The 20088-nt window shown below is 47.5% G+C and overlaps 1 protein-coding gene and 1 long non-coding RNA gene across 2 annotated transcripts in view; one reads left to right on the top strand and one right to left on the bottom strand.

Moving 5' to 3' along the window:
- LOC135015742 (uncharacterized) overlaps positions 1 to 11519 on the top strand; it is a 230425-nt gene extending 218906 nt beyond the window's left edge. The window contains exon 4 of the long non-coding RNA XR_010213938.1: positions 11204 to 11519. This is a non-coding gene — a long non-coding RNA (uncharacterized LOC135015742). The remainder of the gene's footprint in view (positions 1 to 11203) is intronic.
- Positions 1 to 20088, bottom strand: part of SIAH3 (siah E3 ubiquitin protein ligase family member 3) — a 177137-nt gene that overhangs the window by 102557 nt on the left and 54492 nt on the right. The gene's annotated exons all lie outside the window — the stretch shown is intronic.

Raw genomic sequence — 20088 nt, 5'->3', positions numbered from 1 at the left:
CATGAAGTGAAAGGAATTGTCTGTAGACCTTCGAGACAGGATTGTCTTGAGGCACAAATCTGGGGAAGGGTACAGAAAAATATCTGCTGCTTTGAAGATCCCAATGAGCACACTGGCCTCCATAATCCGTAAATGGAAGAAGTTCGGAACCACCGGGACTCTTCCTAGAGCTGTCTGGCCGTTTAAACTGAGCAATCGGGGGAGAGGGGCCCTAGTCAGGGAGGTGACCAAGGACCCGATGGTCACTCTATCAGAGCTACAGGATTCCTCTGTGGAGAGAGGAGAACCTTCCAGAAGGACAACCATCTCTGCAGCAATCCACCAATCAGGCTTGTATGGTAGAATGGCCAGACGGAAGCCACTCCTTAGTAAAAAGCACATGGCAGCCCGCTTGGAGTTTGCCAAAATGTACCTGAATGACTCTCAGACCATGAGAAACAAAATTCTCTGGTCTGATGAGACAAAGATTGAACTCTTTGGCATGAATGGCAGGCGTCATGTTAGGAGGAAACCAGGCACCGCTCGTCACCAGGCCAATACCATCCCTACAGTGAAGCATGGTGGTGGCAGCATCATGATGTGGCGATGAATGAGAGTAGTCAGGATAGAGGAAAAGATGAATGCAGCAATATACAGTGACATCCTGGATGAAAACCTGCTCCAGAGTACTCTTGACCTCAGACTGGGGCAACGGTTCATCTTTCAGCAGGACAACGACTCTAAGCACACAACCAAGATATCAAAGGAGTGGCTTCTGGACAATTCTGTGAATGTCCTTGAGTGGCCCAGCCAAAGCCAAGACTTGAATCCGATTGAACATCTCTGGAGAGATCTGAAAATGACTGTGCACCGACGCTTCCCATCCAACTTGATGGAGATGGAGAGCTGCTGCAAAGAGGAATGGGCAAAACTGCCCAAAGATTGGTGTGCCAAGCTTGTGGCATCATATTCAAAAAGACTTGAGGCTGTAATTGCTGCCAAAGGTGCATCAACAAATTATTGAGCAAAGGCTGTGAATACTTATGTACATGGAGAATGAGGTTCAATATAGAAAAATGTAAAGTTATGCACTTTGGGACTAAAAATAAACATGCAGCCTATAAATTAAATGGGGAAAATATAGGGCCAACAGTAGTTGAAAAAGATTTGGGGGTGCTCATTGATAACAGACTTAGTAGCAGTACCCAATGCATAAAACGGGGAATCGAGACAAGGGATGAGAGTGTAATATCTTACCACTGTATAAATCATTGGTCCGGCCACACTTTGAATATTGTGTACAGCTCTGGGCACCACACTATAAAAAAGATATCTTGGAACTTGAAAGGGATCAGAGGCGAGCCACAAAATTGATTAAGGGGTTAGAGCCACTGGATTATGAGGAAAGGCTTTCTTGGTTAGATATGTTTACACTAGAGATGAGCGGGTTCGGTTTCTCTGAATCCGAACCCGTCCGAACTTCATGGTTTTTTTCACGGGTCCGAGCAGACTCGGATCCTCCTGCCTTGCTCGGTTAACCCGAGCGCGCCCGAACGTCATCATGACGCTGTCGGATTCTCGCGAGACTCGGATTCTATATAAGGAGCCGCGCGTCGCCGCCATTTTCACACGTGCATTGAGATTGATAGTGAGAGGACGTGGCTGGCGTCCTCTCCATTTAGATTATAAGAGAGAGAGATTTACTGGAGCTTAGGACTAGGAGGAGTACTGTAGAAGTGTAGAGAGTGCAGAGAGTTTACTAGTGAGTGACCACCAGACAGTGCAGTTTATTTAATATATCCGTTCTCTGCCTGAAAAAAGCGATACACACAGTGACTCAGTCACATACCATATCTGTGTGCACTGCTCAGGCTCAGCCCAGTGTGCTGCATCATCTATATATATTATATATCTGTCTGACTGCTCAGCTCACACAGCTTATAATTGTGGGGGAGACTGGGGAGCACTGCAGTGCCAGTTATAGGTTATAGCAGGAGCCAGGAGTACATAATATTATATAGTGAGTGACCACCAGACAGTGCAGTTTATTTAATATATCCGTTCTCTGCCTGAAAAAAGCGATACACACAGTGACTCAGTCACATACCATATCTGTGTGCACTGCTCAGGCTCAGCCCAGTGTGCTGCATCATCTATATATATTATATATCTGTCTGACTGCTCAGCTCACACAGCTTATAATTGTGGGGGAGACTGGGGAGCACTGCAGTGCCAGTTATAGGTTATAGCAGGAGCCAGGAGTACATAATATTATATTAAAATTAAACAGTGCACACTTTTGCTGCAGGAGTGCCACTGCCAGTGTGACTGACCAGTGACCTGACCACACTGACCACCAGTATAGTTAGTAGTATACTTAAATTGTGATTGCCTGAAAAAGTTAAACACTCGTCGTGTGACTTCACTTGTGTGTTGTTGTTTTTTTTATTCTATAAAAATAAAACTCATTCTGCTGACAGACAGTGTCCAGCAGGTCCGTCATTATATAATATATAATATATACCTGTCCGGCTGCAGTAGTGATATATATATTTTTTTTATATCATTTATCATCCAGTCGCAGCAGACACAGTACGGTAGTTCACGGCTGTGGCTACCTCTGTGTCTGCACTCGGCAGGCAGTCCGTCCATAATTGTATACCACCTAACCGTGGTTTTTTTTTCTTCTTTATACATACATACTACTACGACATCTCTTTATCAACCAGTCTATATTAGCAGCAGACACAGTACAGTACGGTAGTTCACGGCTGTGGCTACCTCTGTGTCTGCACTCGGCAGGCAGTCCGTCCATAATTGTATACCACCTAACCGTGGTTTTTTTTTCTTTCTTCTTTATACATACATAGTTACATAGACATCTCTTTATCAACCAGTCTATATTAGCAGCAGACACAGTACAGTACGGTAGTTCACGGCTGTGGCTACCTCTGTGTCTGCACTCGGCAGGCAGTCCGTCCATAATTGTATACCACCTAACCGTGGTTTTTTTTTCTTTCTTCTTTATACATACATAGTTACATAGACATCTCTTTATCAACCAGTCTATATTAGCAGCAGACACAGTACAGTACGGTAGTTCACGGCTGTGGCTACCTCTGTGTCTGCACTCGGCAGGCAGTCCGTCCATAATTGTATACCACCTAACCGTGGTTTTTTTTTCTTTCTTCTTTATACATACATAGTTACATAGACATCTCTTTATCAACCAGTCTATATTAGCAGCAGACACAGTACAGTACGGTAGTTCACGGCTGTGGCTACCTCTGTGTCTGCACTCGGCAGGCAGTCCGTCCATAATTGTATACCACCTAACCGTGGTTTTTTTTTCTTTCTTCTTTATACATACATAGTTACATAGACATCTCTTTATCAACCAGTCTATATTAGCAGCAGACACAGTACAGTACGGTAGTTCACGGCTGTGGCTACCTCTGTGTCTGCACTCGGCAGGCAGTCCGTCCATAATTGTATACCACCTAACCGTGGTTTTTTTTTCTTTCTTCTTTATACATACATAGTTACATAGACATCTCTTTATCAACCAGTCTATATTAGCAGCAGACACAGTACAGTACGGTAGTTCACGGCTGTGGCTACCTCTGTGTCTGCACTCGGCAGGCAGTCCGTCCATAATTGTATACCACCTAACCGTGGTTTTTTTTTCTTTCTTCTTTATACATACATACTACTACGACATCTCTTTATCAACCAGTCTATATTATTAGCAGCAGACACAGTACAATACGGTAGTTCACGGCTGTGGCTACCTCTGTGTCTGCACTCGGCAGGCAGTCCGTCCATAATTGTATACCACCTAACCGTGGATTTTTTTTCTTTCTTCTTTATACATACATAGTTACATAGACATCTCTTTATCAACCAGTCTATATTAGCAGCAGACACAGTACAGTACGGTAGTTCACGGCTGTGGCTACCTCTGTGTCTGCACTCGGCAGGCAGTCCATAATTGTATACTAGTATCCATCTCCATTGTTTACCCGAGGTGCCTTTTAGTTGTGCCTATTAAAATATGGAGAACAAAAATGTTGAGGTTCCAAAATTAGGGAAAGATCAAGATCCACTTCCACCTCGTGCTGAAGCTGCTGCCACTAGTCATGGCCGAGACGATGAAATGCCAGCAACGTCGTCTGCCAAGGCCGATGCCCAATGTCATAGTACAGAGCATGTCAAATCCAAAACACCAAATATCAGAAAAAAAAGGACTCCAAAACCTAAAATAAAATTGTCGGAGGAGAAGCGTAAACTTGCCAATATGCCATTTACCACACGGAGTGGCAAGGAACGGCTGAGGCCCTGGCCTATGTTCATGGCTAGTGGTTCAGCTTCACATGAGGATGGAAGCACTCAGCCTCTCGCTAGAAAAATGAAAAGACTCAAGCTGGCAAAAGCAGCACAGCAAAGAACTGTGCATTCTTCGAAATCCCAAATCCACAAGGAGAGTCCAATTGTGTCGGTTGCGATGCCTGACCTTCCCAACACTGGACGTGAAGAGCATGCGCCTTCCACCATTTGCACGCCCCCTGCAAGTGCTGGAAGGAGCACCCGCAGTCCAGTTCCTGATAGTCAGATTGAAGATGTCAGTGTTGAAGTGCACCAGGATGAGGAGGATATGGGTGTTGCTGGCGCTGGGGAGGAAATTGACCAGGAGGATTCTGATGGTGAGGTGGTTTGTTTAAGTCAGGCACCCGGGGAGACACCTGTTGTCCGTGGGAGGAATATGGCCGTTGACATGCCAGGTGAAAATACCAAAAAAATCAGCTCTTCGGTGTGGAGGTATTTCACCAGAAATGCGGACAACAGGTGTCAAGCCGTGTGTTCCCTTTGTCAAGCTGTAATAAGTAGGGGTAAGGACGTTAACCACCTCGGAACATCCTCCCTTATACGTCACCTGCAGCGCATTCATAATAAGTCAGTGACAAGTTCAAAAACTTTGGGTGACAGCGGAAGCAGTCCACTGACCAGTAAATCCCTTCCTCTTGTAACCAAGCTCACGCAAACCACCCCACCAACTCCCTCAGTGTCAATTTCCTCCTTCCCCAGGAATGCCAATAGTCCTGCAGGCCATGTCACTGGCAATTCTGACGATTCCTCTCCTGCCTGGGATTCCTCCGATGCATCCTTGCGTGTAACGCCTACTGCTGCTGGCGCTGCTGTTGTTGCTGCTGGGAGTCGATGGTCATCCCAGAGGGGAAGTCGTAAGCCCACTTGTACTACTTCCAGTAAGCAATTGACTGTTCAACAGTCCTTTGCGAGGAAGATGAAATATCACAGCAGTCATCCTGCTGCAAAGCGGATAACTGAGGCCTTGACAACTATGTTGGTGTTAGACGTGCGTCCGGTATCCGCCGTTAGTTCACAGGGAACTAGACAATTTATTGAGGCAGTGTGCCCCCGTTACCAAATACCATCTAGGTTCCACTTCTCTAGGCAGGCGATACCGAGAATGTACACGGACGTCAGAAAAAGACTCACCAGTGTCCTAAAAAATGCAGTTGTACCCAATGTCCACTTAACCACGGACATGTGGACAAGTGGAGCAGGGCAGGGTCAGGACTATATGACTGTGACAGCCCACTGGGTAGATGTATGGACTCCCGCCGCAAGAACAGCAGCGGCGGCACCAGTAGCAGCATCTCGCAAACGCCAACTCTTTCCTAGGCAGGCTACGCTTTGTATCACCGCTTTCCAGAATACGCACACAGCTGAAAACCTCTTACGGCAACTGAGGAAGATCATCGCGGAATGGCTTACCCCAATTGGACTCTCCTGTGGATTTGTGGCATCGGACAACGCCAGCAATATTGTGTGTGCATTAAATATGGGCAAATTCCAGCACGTCCCATGTTTTGCACATACCTTGAATTTGGTGGTGCAGAATTTTTAAAAAAACGACAGGGGCGTGCAAGAGATGCTGTCGGTGGCCAGAAGAATTGCGGGACACTTTCGCCGTACAGGCACCACGTACAGAAGACTGGAGCACCACCAAAAACTACTGAACCTGCCCTGCCATCATCTGAAGCAAGAAGTGGTAACGAGGTGGAATTCAACCCTCTATATGCTTCAGAGGTTGGAGGAGCAGCAAAAGGCCATTCAAGCCTATACAATTGAGCACGATATAGTACGTGGAATGCACCTGTCTCAAGCGCAGTGGAGAATGATTTCAACGTTGTGCAAGGTTCTGATGCCCTTTGAACTTGCCACACGTGAAGTCAGTTCAGACACTGCCAGCCTGAGTCAGGTCATTCCCCTCATCAGGCTTTTGCAGAAGAAGCTGGAGACATTGAAGGAGGAGCTAACACGGAGCGATTCCGCTAGGCATGTGGGACTTGTGGATGGAGCCCTTAATTCGCTTAACAAGGATTCACGGGTGGTCAATCTGTTGAAATCAGAGCACTACATTTTGGCCACCGTGCTCGATCCTAGATTTAAAGCCTACCTTGGATCTCTCTTTCCGGCAGACACAAGTCTGCTGGGGTTGAAAGACCTGCTGGTGACAAAATTGTCAAGTCAAGCGGAACGCGACCTGTCAACATCTCCTCCTTCACATTCTCCCGCAACTGGGGGTGCGAGGAAAAGGCTCAGAATTCCGAGCCCACCCGCTGGCGGTGATGCAGGGCAGTCTGGAGCGACTGCTGATGCTGACATCTGGTCCGGACTGAAGGACCTGACAACGATTACGGACATGTCGTCTACTGTCACTGCATATGATTCTCTCAACATTGATAGAATGGTGGAGGATTATATGAGTGACCGCATCCAAGTAGGCACGTCACACAGTCCGTACTTATACTGGCAGGAAAAAGAGGCAATTTGGAGGCCCTTGCACAAACTGGCTTTATTCTACCTAAGTTGCCCTCCCACAAGTGTGTACTCCGAAAGAGTGTTTAGTGCCGCCGCTCACCTTGTCAGCAATCGGCGTACGAGGTTACATCCAGAAAATGTGGAGAAGATGATGTTCATTAAAATGAATTATAATCAATTCCTCCGCGGAGACATTGACCAGCAGCAATTGCCTCCACAAAGTACACAGGGAGCTGAGATGGTGGATTCCAGTGGGGACGAATTGATAATCTGTGAGGAGTGGGATGTACACGGTGATATATCGGAGGGTGATGATGAGGTGGACATCTTGCCTCTGTAGAGCCAGTTTGTGCAAGGAGAGATTAATTGCTTCTTTTTTTGGGGGGGGTCCAAACCAACCCGTCATATCAGTCACAGTCGTGTGGCAGACCCTGTCACTGAAATGATGGGTTGGTTAAAGTGTGCATGTCCTGTTTTGTTTATACAACATAAGGGTGGGTGGGAGGGCCCAAGGACAATTCCATCTTGCACCTCTTTTTTCTTTTCTTTTTCTTTGCATCATGTGCTGATTGGGGAGGGTTTTTTGGAAGGGACATCCTGCGTGACACTGCAGTGCCACTCCTAAATGGGCCCGGTGTTTGTGTCGGCCACTAGGGTCGCTAATCTTACTCACACAGTCAGCTACCTCATTGCGCCTCTTTTTTTCTTTGCGTCATGTGCTGTTTGGGGAGGGTTTTTTGGAAGGGACATCCTGCGTGACACTGCAGTGGCACTCCTAGATGGGCCCGGTGTTTGTGTCGGCCACTAGGGTCGCTAATCTTACTCACACAGCTACCTCATTGCGCCTCTTTTTTTCTTTGCGTCATGTGCTGTTTGGGGAGGGTTTTTTGGAAGGGACATCCTGCGTGACACTGCAGTGCCACTCCTAGATGGGCCCGGTGTTTGTGTCGGCCACTAGGGTCGCTAATCTTACTCACACAGCTACCTCATTGCGCCTCTTTTTTTCTTTGCGTCATGTGCTGTTTGGGGAGGGTTTTTTGGAAGGGCCATCCTGCGTGACACTGCAGTGCCACTCCTAGATGGGCCCGGTGTTTGTGTCGGCCACTAGGGTCGCTAATCTTACTCACACAGCTACCTCATTGCGCCTCTTTTTTTCTTTGCGTCATGTGCTGTTTGGGGAGGGTTTTTTGGAAGGGACTTCCTGCGTGACACTGCAGTGCCACTCCTAGATGGGCCCGGTGTTTGTGTCGGCCACTAGGGTCGCTTATCTTACTCACACAGCGACCTCGGTGCAAATTTTAGGACTAAAAATAATATTGTGAGGTGTGAGGTATTCAGAATAGACTGAAAATGAGTGTAAATTATGGTTTTTGAGGTTAATAATACTTTGGGATCAAAATGACCCCCAAATTCTATGATTTAAGCTGTTTTTTAGTTTTTTTTGAAAAAAACACCCGAATCCAAAACACACCCGAATCCAACAAAAAAAATTCGGTGAGGTTTTGCCAAAACGCGTTCGAACCCAAAACACGGCCGCGGAACCGAACCCAAAACCAAAACACAAAACCCGAAAAATTTCAGGCGCTCATCTCTAGTTTACACTCGAAAAGAGGCATCTAAGAGGAGATATTATTAATATTTACATATATATATATATATATATATATGGACAATACATGGAGCTATCAGGTGACCTGTTTATTGAAAAATCTCTACACAGGACATGCAGACATCCTCTGAGGTTAGAGGAGAGAAAATTTCACACCCAACAAGGAAAGGGTTCTTCACAGTAAGTGCAGTAAGGATCTTGAATTCTCTGCCAGAGAAGGTAGAAATGGTGGACTAAGTCAATAAGTTTATAAATGGATTAGATACATTTCTAACTGAAAAAGATATCCAAGGATATAGGCAGTGCTTAAAGTGGTCCTGGACAGATTGTGGAACTCAAACACACACTCACACCCAAGCGCCCCTGTTTTAAAGGGATTGTGCACACTGTAGGCGCGTGCTGCAAAAAGGGGGTGTGGGCGTGGTCACCCAATAGTATACCCAATTCAAATTACGCCACACAGTAGCACAATCTTATTCACATTACACCACATAGTGATGTCCCTTATTCATTTTATGGCACACATTAGTGCCCCTTATAGACAAAGCCCATAGTAGTAGCACCTCTAATACACACAATGCCCACAGTAGTAGCACCCCTTATACAAAGGCCACAGTAGTAGTGCCCCTTATGCAATTCCCACTGTAGTGGTAGTGCCCACAGTTGTAGTGCCCCTTATGAAGAGCCCATAGTATTGGTGCCCCTTATACAGTGCCCAAGATAGTAGACATCATGGCGTCTCTCCCATAGCGCGTCGCACACTGCAAAAGCCAGAAGCCAGAGCTCAGTAGTGAGCTCCTGCCTCCGGCTTGCGATGTGGAGAGGGAGCCGGGCACCCGCTGGTAACACAATCTCAGCGGGCGCCCGGCATCTCCCTGCGGCGTCGGGCACACATTGGGTTAGGTGAGCCGGAGGAGGCGGAACTGCATTCCATCTCCAAATGGAACTGATGGAACACAGTTCCTCCCCGTTCATGGCTCACTTTAACCCCTGGATATATCATTTAAAATTAATGTGGGCCTAATTCAGAACTGATCGCAGCAGCAAATTTGTTAGCTAATGGGCAAAACCATGGCCCTCATTCCGAGTTGTTCGCTCGCTAGCTGCTTTTAGCAGCATTGCAAACGCTAGGCCGCCGCCCTCTGGGAGTGTATCTTAGCTTAGCAGAATAGCGAATGAAAGATTAGCAGAGTTGCTACTAAATAATTCTTTGCAGTTTCTGAGTAGCTCCAGACCTACGCCTAGATTGCGATCAGCTCAGTCCGTTTAGTTCCTGGTTTGACGTCACAAACACACCGTTCGGCCAGCCACTCCCCTGTTTCTCCAGACACTCTCGCGTTTTTCCCTGACACGCCTGCGTTTTTTAGCACACTCCCGGAAAACGCTCAGTTACCACCCAGAAACGCCCCATTCCTGTCAATCATTCACCGATCGGCAGTGCGACTTAAAAGCGTCGCACGAACACCTGCAAATCTACTAAGTTTTGTGTTAAATAACTTGCGCATGCGCATTTAGCAACAAATCGCAGCATAGCGAAAATCGGCAGCGAGCGAACAACTCGGAATGACCACCCATGTGCACTGCAGGGGAGACAGATATAATGTGTAGAGAGAGTTAGATTTGGGTGTAGTGTGTTCAAACTGAAATCTTAATTGCAGTGTAAAAATAAAGCAGCCAGTATTTACCCTGCACAGAAACAAAATTACCCACCCAAATCTAACTCTCTCTGCACATGTTATATCTGCTTCCCTATCTGTCTTCTACAGAAACTTGTTTTCCATTCCCAACAAAATTACATTTTTTAAGACCAGTACCAGGCAAATGAGTACACTATAAAATATCCAATGTGTTAATGAATGCTATGTGAGGAACTTTAACACTACAGTACAGTATTTGAAAAATGCTGCTACCACTGCTGACATAGCTTATTGACACCCTATGCTTCAGTACTCTCTGTAACTTAAATTAACTTGTTTTGCATTTTTGCTACGCTGATTACACAAAATCAAAAATTATCTAAAAGAGTACTTTCTTCTTCATTACATTCAGGGGTTTTGTAAGAAGGGCAATCTTTTTACTGGAAGCTTTTTATTAGGTGCACAATTGATTTTGTTCTGCCCGAAGCATAAATATCAATAAACTGAGCCTGTGCCTGAGCCTAAAAGCAAACTGTGATTTATGGGAACAATCACTTTCAGTTATAGTTAATTAATCTTAAGTATACTGAAGCAGCCCTTGTGATTTTTTAGGTCTGGTTAAAGTCATCAGATAGGACAGGGGTCAGTTTATAAAACCATTTACTACAGAAAAGAAATGAAAGACAACATACAGTACTAGAAGGTTACAGGAATATTGAGACTAAATAGTGCTAGATTCTGTTATACTAGATTTAAAAAAATAATATATATATTTTTTGTTTAGCTACTTAGTTATACATCTGTTAAAATGATGTTTTGTTTGCTTCATAGATACATACTGTATAAAAGGCATAATTTTGGGCAATAAACACACAGTACACATACAAATGTAGTTTCAGACAATGCATACAGCACTTACGTTTACATGTTGGGTCACATAAATTTATGGTGTACAAATACCTATATAAATTATGTTTTCCCCTTATTATTTATTATTTAGTAACATTTATATAATGTACACAGTGAGGTTTACAATTTATATTCCCTACACACACGCATATACACTATGTTAATTTATTTATTTATATTTCAGAATCCAATTAACCTACCAGTATATATCTTTGGATTGTAGGAGGAAACCGGAGCAACCTGTGGAAACCAACACAAGCACCGGGAGAACATACAAACTCCACACATTTTTAATCTCCTGAGGAAAACACAATAATGATTTTCTCCTAAAGGGATGTACACTTTCTGGCCAGGGAATCTTGCGTTGGTGCACATATGTAGTCTGTTATTATGTCCAGGTTTATTTGTGATGACAAATATCCTATGACCTTTATAGGGTGCAGAGCTGGATTAAGGCTTGTGGGGACCGCAAGGCTACTAAATTGTAGGGTCCTCTCCAATAAAATTGATGCCCTGTCATGACTATGTCACTTACCTAACACTAAGTATCACTCATTCTCAACTGACCAGCAGTGTTGTAGCATATTACATCAAGTCTGTGATGCTGCCTGGAACAGACATACTGTAATACATTGTGATGTTGCCAGGAGCCAGCCAGGTAGGGTTCAGACTGGTCCAAACTAGGGCATTGTTGGAGAGACTGTGGTGCCCCCATCGTATGCCACACACTGTACCCTCCAATATGCCCCACAGTGCCTCATGTATACTACACATTGCCGCCAATCCCTCCTCCAGCAGTGCCTAACACTCACCTCCTGTGACCAGCTCCACTTCAATCCTTCTGGCTCTGTGTTCTGTGTCCACAGTGCATTCAGCACAGAGTGTCTCCTGAGCCCGCTCATTAGCGACATGAACATTATGAGTCTTGTGATGCTGATGAAAGACTTGGAGCTGCTCTGCGCTGTATGCACTGTGCATACAGAACACAGAGCCACAGCAGATACCAACAGCAAATAGGTTCCACAGGGCACCTGTTGTCGCCAATTGCAGACTGACCATGTGTGGGTGGCTCCCAGTGTTTAGGGTCCATGGGGCTACCACTGTGGTAGTATCACATTTGTCATCCACCCACCCCATAATTCGGCCCTGATAGGGTGTCTTTTACAACTGCTGTACAGTACTTCTTTGACTATGAATCACTGTAATATTCTTATGGCTTAGCAGGAGTTTAGCTTTGTAAAGTATGTGCTGCCAAAATTTTGGTAATAGGCTTAGTTTCTGTCCCAAACAGTTTACATATATTACTGGATTTACGCCCGGGTTGGCTGACTTTGGGGGTAATTCTGACTTGATTGTAGATGTGCAAAAAGATGCACATCTACGATCAAATTCTTTGACATGCAGGGGAATGCCCAGCACAGGGCAAGTTTGCCCCGCATGTTGGGTCATGCCCCCCCCAGACATATGAAGCATAACACAGCGGTGATGCTTTCGTATGTTTGGAGCCTCTGGTGCCTATGTGAAGGCAGATGGCTACACGCCATGTTTTGTGTCGTAGCGGCTGTGTGTGATGTCACGCAGCTCCCGCAACCCGCCCTGGCAATTTAGGACCTTTCACATGCACGTACCGGCGTAAGCGCATGCTCAGATGTGCAAAGATCACTTCATAGCGTTTTTCGCCCATCAGGGACGGGGTCTGAATTAGGCCCTTTGTTTCTAGGTTATTTAGAGGTCAAATTGTTAGCTGGGGTTATAAATTAGTGTTGCATTTTCCAATATAATACAATATCACAGTCACAATCAGCGCTGGCTCTCAGACCACACTGCATCACTCGTAGGAATCACCACATCCCTCCCTGTGTATCACCAAGCTCCTCTTTTTCTGACAGGGCAAATCACATGGAGCTGTATCACATCACCCCTCTTTGACAGAGCAAATCACAGGAGTCATCCAGTATAGTTTCACTATTCATAGCTGTATTCAGTGCAGCAACAAGGGAAGGGGGTGTTTGTGTGTGTGTGTGTGTGTGTGTGTGTGTGTGTGTGTGTGTGTGTGTGTGTGTGGGGTGGAGGGGGGGGGGGGCACTAAGGGGGCACGTGCCCCAGGTGCAGGATATGAGGGGGCATACAGACAGTTGACAGCAGTATAGTGGGATGAGTACCTAGGCTGCTGCAGGCAGCGATCAGTGGCATGAGTGGAGCAGCCAGTTGTAGACATTGCATTGCATTGCAATACTAACTGCTCCAAGGAACCTCCCAGCAGCAGACTCAGGTGCTCCCCCATCTTCGGCTGGAGATCGGTAGAGACTTGCAATATCGTGAAACCGCGCTACCATGTGATTTTAGAACCGGAAGCCAGAGCCATTGTAGAGTCTCTGCTTGGCATCACCTGCATAAGGGCTCAGCTACCACCATAAAGTCTGCACATGGGCGGCACACCTGGTGACCTTCTGCAGACAGCCCATGCAGTATGTCCAGACAAACTAGCAGCACAGCCTTACCAGTAAGATTGAACGGGGTTCTGCACCACTACTTACACTTGCAGCAGCCAACAGTGGGCTCAAAAGATGACTTTTTATCAACAGAAAATACTATTACATATGTAGCATGCTCACGAATGTCATAGGAAAATGCATGACCTATGTAAGATACTCATATAACTAAATCACAGGGACACGTATCACATGTAACATGCTCACATAATGTATCTATCTGTCACTGAAATATGTATCACATACTGTACACTATGTAATAACATGTACGATAAGTCCACCACATTTCACAGTGACCCTGTATCTAAGAATCCTCTATATTCTGCTCTCTGCACATTACAGTGATGACAAATGATCAGCAATGTGTAGGAAACAAGTTTATTTATTATAATGGATCTGGATTTAGTGGTCAGGGGTATATATCCACTGTATTTACAGATGTGTGATATATTGCCTGATGCCAGCACAAGCCCTATTTACACTCAGAGTTGTTCAGGTATTAACAAGCACTCTGTAGAATTACCTCTGGACAAGCACAGTACTTGGTGTATAATATTACAGATAGGGATGGGATTTATTTTCAGATTTGACATGATCATTGAGTGTAACAATATATGCTTTTACATTTAACATATTAGATGGAATGTGGTATTATGGTATATAATGGGCAACATTGTTAGTTTTTGGCTCCTTCCACCTGTCTCTGCCTCCATCCTGGTGGTAGATAATGTGTACACTTTTAAAGTGTGACATAGCGTGAAAGGGCACTACTAATGTGTGGCACAGTGTATATTGGAACTAATAATGTGTGGTACAATTTGTATAAGGGCACTACTATGGGGTGGCATTATGTGTATAAGGTCCATTACTACTGTGTGGCGTAACATGTATAAGGGGTACTACTGTGTGGTGTAACTTAAATAACGGAAACTACTGTATGACGTAACATGAATTAGGGACACTTCTGTGAGGTGTAATGTGAATATTGTAGCACTATTGTGTGTTGTAATTTTAATGGGGGGGCGGGGGGAGGGCACCAAATGACTACCTTGCCCCGGGTTACAAAAATCCTAGCTTGGGCCCTGCTTTAATACAGGGACATGTGCCACTGCTGAGCCCCAGCTCTCTCCTTGTGTCGGCTCTGTTCCGTAATCACAATTGGAGGAAATCGAACCTGAGACCATTACACAAACCGTAATAGACCAGAGCTAGGAAGGTGTCCCACAGTTTGGTGGGCAGTGTCCCAGTCCAACTCACAGAAGATAAAAGCCACAAATCTTGGAGTAAGAAAAAAGAGCACACACTCTATATCCAGATGCTACAAATTTGGAAACTCAACAAAAGGCCTGTTGCCCTGAATGAGATTTGAATAGCATGGGCAGAACTATGTAGGGTTATTAGTTAATCTCCTATATGATTGCCCAGAACTGTCACTCTGTGACTGTGTGGCTAACAATGGGCGGAGATAGAGCCATATAGTCACAGCATCAGCAGGGAGCTACACCATACCCTGTGCCAACAGCAGCAGACTGAGGAAGAAAGTGCCCAGTGACACTACACCCTATAGGATCTCCCACTGCCCGGCGCAGCCCTTTGCTGACAGTCCCTGTAGTTTAAGGGGGTGGTCTTCAGTATGCCGACCGTCGGGATCCCGGCGCACAGTATCCCGGCGCCGGAATCCCGACAGCTGACATACCGACACTTTTTCTCCCTCGAGGGGGTCTACGACTCCCCTGGAGGGAGAATAAAATAGCGTGTTGCGCGTAGCGCACCACCGTGCCCGCAGCGTGGCGAGAGCAGCGAGCCCGCAAGGGGCTCATTTGCGCTCGCCACGCTGTCAGTATGCCGGTGGTCGGGCTCCCGGCGCCGGTATGTTGGTCGCCGGGAGCCCGGCCGCCGGCATACCATACTACACCTGTTTAAGGATATCCCGTTCTGCCTCCTGGCCGCCGCGGACAGTTTCATCTCTGCGGCGTCTCTTGCGCATGGGCATATCATACAGTCTTACATCATGCGCAAACTGGACTGTGGGACAACAGAAGGAAGGAGGCGGGGTCATGTGCGCATGCGCAAGAGACAACGCACAGATCACAGTGGCCGCACCGTGGAGGAGATGCAACGGGAGATAAGAACAATACAGGGACTGGGAGCCGGTCAGTAGAGGATGCAGAATGGGGTATTTCCACAGCACAACAGCTTAGTGCATCCCGCCACACCCACAGCTCCTCCGGACCCCCTACCCCACCACACACTGCAACAGCACACCCACCCATTCAACACCCGCTGTGCCTCACAAGCCCCTACACCAACCAAGGGAGCACCATACCTGCCCCATCACCCCCCTCCTCCCCCCGGGAAACCCCACCACTCCATGCACCTCAGACTAACCTCCCACGTACGCCTACACTACTCCACCGCCCCTACCATGCACACATCACCTCCCAAAACCCTCCCCCACCCAACCACTCCATGTGGCCCTCCCCCACCCATGGCACCTCTGGTTACCCTCCCCCATCTCCCTGTCCACTGCACCCGCAAATTCCCCAAGCACAACACCTTCCAACCCTTCCCCCATACCCCACCCCTCAGGCCGCAGCATATACAGACCCCCACCCACAATATACATACATAACATATATACTGCATATGTGCAGGACCCCCTCCCCCACCCGCGGAACCCCCGCACCTGTCCCTCCACCACCCGCAGCACCACCTCCCCCACCTGCAACACCCTTGCAATCGCCCATCCCTCACCCACGGTGGATCAGAACAACCTCCCCCACCCGCGGCACCCCAGCAACCGCACCTCCCCCACCCACGGTACACCGGCAACCGCCCCTCTCCCACCCGCGGCAAACCCCACAACTTCACTTCCCCCATCCGCAGCTAACGTGTAACCGCCCCTCCCCAACCCGCGGTACGCCTGCTCCCGCCTCTCCCTCACCCGCGGTGGCTCAGGACTCCCTCCACAACTATCGGCACCAGAGCTGTCCCTAACCAATATGATGCCCTAGGCAAGATTTTGGCCGGTGCCCCCTAGCACCACCACTGGTTCCGCCTCTGACATTGCGCCTCTTTCCCAGCACCATCACCCCTCACCCATAGCAGTCCTTATTTTGTTGTTTGTACCCCCTATATTTTAAATAGGAACAGTTGGCACATTTGGCGCACAGCCCAAAAAGGGGTGTGTTTTTGCTGGCAAGGGGCATGGTCACACAATAGTAATTCCAATTACGACACACAGTACTGCAACTTCATTCACATTTGATCATGCGATAGTGTTCATAATTCATATTAGATCCCACAGTAGTATCACTTTTCCTTATAAACTTTACTACTCACAGTAGAGTCCCTTATTCACATTACATCACACCCTATTGCTCTTTATTCACATTAGATGACACAGTAGTGCCCTTTCTATACGCAATGCCACACAGTAGAGCACCTTACACACATAATACCACACATTAGTAATGCATTTATACGCATAATTCCACACAGTAATGCCCCTTACACATATGAGACACATTATTAATGTCCTTATAAACATAATGCACCTTACACATTATGACAACCTTTATTAATGCCCTTTTACACATAATGTCCCTTACACATAAGCCGCACATTATGAATGCCCTTATACACATAATGACACACACAGTGCCCCCCTACACATTTGCTGCACATTATTAGTGCCCCTAAACACATAATGACACATATACAGTAGTACCCTTTTACACATATGCCGCACATTATTAATGCCCTTATACACATAATGACACGCATAGTGCCCCTTACACATGTTACACATTATTAATGCTTTTTACATGACACACATAATGCTCCTTACAAATATTCCGAACACTACTGCACAACCAACCCACTCACATGCACACAGCAATCACACTGCCACTAACACTGTGACCTCTGCCTCCACTTGGATACAGATGTGTCCTCATAAATATTGCCACAATGCTAACATCTGGCACCTTTTTTTTATGAAAATGCATTGCAATGTGGCTAGGATGCACAAGCAGCTTCTGCTGATTAAAATGATATGCAGCATGCCTATATACTGTGTGAAACTGTGGCAGTATCTGCATATGAAATGCTACACACAGAATATAGGCATGCCACATATCATTTTAATCAGCAGAAGCTGCTAATGCCCCTAGGCATATCAAATGCCTCAGACAATTGCCTAGTTTGCCTATGCCTATGGCCGGCTCTGATCAGCACCCCCGCACCATGCCTCTCCCCCACCCATGGCACCACTGCAACCGCCCCTTCCCCACCCGTGGGACCCCCGTGCCCCCTCCACGTCTCCCTCACACCCACCACCCCCCCAGTCCCAGCACCTACTCTGTGATTCATTGTGCCCTGCGTGCGCTGTTCACACCATCACAAGGGACTACGCCCCCAAGGGCGTGCAAGTGTTAAGGGGACATAGCCCCTTGCGACGGTGTGAAGAGCACCCGTAGGGCGTGATGAATCACCTAGTTTCTAGCAAGTGAAGGACTTGAGGATCAGAGGTCTTTTTCCTTTGTCCTTGCTACTCATTGTGCCCACTAAAAGCAAACTTACATTAATGTAGGACTGCTGCCTTTTGGTAGAAGAGGAGCCTTTGGCCCTCATTCCAATTTGATCGCTCGCTAGATGCTTTTAGCAGCAGTGCAAACGCTAAGCCGCTGCCCTCTGGGAGTGTATCTTAACTTAGCAGAAGTGCGAATGAAAGATTAGCAGAACTGCTTGGAAAAAAATTCATGCCGTTTCAGAGTAGCTCCAGACCTACTCCTATCTTGCGATCACAGCAGACAGTTTAGTTCCTGCTTTGACGTCACAAACAGGGACGGTTCTTGCCCTTGTGGCGCCCCGGGCAAAACAATAGGGGCGTGGCTTCATACGGGGGCGTGGTCAGTTACGCCCCCATTTGTGCCCCCTGTAGCGCCGCTGGAAGAGAAAAAAAAAAGTATACTTACTATCCCCGCTCCAGATTCCAGACCGCTGCAGACAGCCGCCGGCGCCGCTCCTCTCCTCGGATCAGCATAGACACTAGAGGTCAATTATGACCCCTAGCGTCTGTGCCACAATGCTGTGCGGTGCGCGATGACGTCATCGTGCACCGCACAGCAAAGGTCTCCTCCACGAAGGGAAACTAGACGCATAGCGTCTGGTTCCCTTCACAGTGGGGGACCAGCGGGGGGCAAAGTGGCGGGGGGCACAGCGGGGGGCACAGCGGCGGGGGGCACAGTAGCGGATCTTGCCATGGTGCGGCGCCCTCCGGAAGGCGCGACGCCCTTCGGAAGGTGGCGCCCCGGGCAAAAGTCCTGCTTGCCCGTGGCAAGATCTGCTACTGGTCACAAACACGCCCTGCATTCGGCCAGCCACTCCCCCGTTTATCCAGGCACGCCTGCGTTTTTTAGCACACTCCCAGAAAACGCTCAGTTACCTCCCAGAAATGCCCCTATCCTGTCAATCACTCCCCGATCAGCCGTGCGACAGAAAAGCGCCGCTAGACCTTGAGTAAAATAGCATAGTTTTGTGTGAAAGTACTTTGTGCGTGCGCACTGCGGCCCGTACACATGCGCAGGAATGCAGTTTTTTTGCCTGATCGCTATGCTGCAAACAACGGCAGCTAGCGATCAACTCGGAATGACCACCTTTATTCCTAGTAGAGTGTGCCTGAGGCAGATAACCCATGTATTGCATATAGAGAGACTAATAACCATAAATGTATTGTTTCTGTAGGGTGGTCTTCAGGTTGCCGAGTGTCGGGATCCCGGCGCACAATATACTGGCGCCGGAATCCCGACAGCCGGCATACCGACAGGTTTTCTCCCTCGTGGGGGTCCACGACCCCCCTGGAGGGAGAATAAATAGCATGACGCGCGTTGCGCGCCACCGTCCCCGCAGCGTGGTGAGCGCAGCATGGCGAGCACAGCGAGCCCACAAGGGGCTCATTTGCACTCGCCACGCTGTCGGTATGCCACCGGTCAGGCTTCCGGTGCCGGTATGCTGTTCGCCGGGAGCCTGGCCACCGGCATACCATACTACACGCGTTTCTGTCAAGTACCATGCTTGTACCATCCATTACTTATCCTGTTGTTGGTCCACAAGTCACATATGCTCTGAGATAGTTCCTCCAAGTATTGCCCTTTAGGATCAAGCCTACTTTCCAAAATGATGTGGCTGCTCCACTGCTGCAAACACAGAGTTACTCATATCACCTGACACCACTGCAGGGCATGAACTTCCTACTATAGGTTACAAATACGGGGACAAAAGACGTAGGGGTCCCGCATATTTTTGAAACCTGTACCAAAAAATTGCGGTCTGTGGCTAATCGCAAAGTTAATTGAGGTCACTCTTGAAGGTGACCTCAATTAACCTCCCGGTTAGCCGCAGACCGCAATTTTCCCACCATTGACTATAATGGAGGACCGCGATCCTCCATTATAGCCAATGCGCTCTGCCTGATTGACCAGGAGCACACAGCCAATCAGGAGAGTGCTATAGCATGGCGCTCCCTGATTGGCTGCCGGGTCCTCTAGTGACAGGAGTCATGGGGGGTCCCGGCATTCGGGGAAAGGGATTCCATGCGTAAACATGGATACCC

This window comes from Pseudophryne corroboree, chromosome 2, assembly GCF_028390025.1.
Source record: "Pseudophryne corroboree isolate aPseCor3 chromosome 2, aPseCor3.hap2, whole genome shotgun sequence".
Taxonomy (NCBI): domain Eukaryota; kingdom Metazoa; phylum Chordata; class Amphibia; order Anura; family Myobatrachidae; genus Pseudophryne; species Pseudophryne corroboree.
The sequence above is the reverse complement of the archived record's forward strand: the minus strand, read 5'-3'. Positions and strand labels throughout refer to the sequence as shown.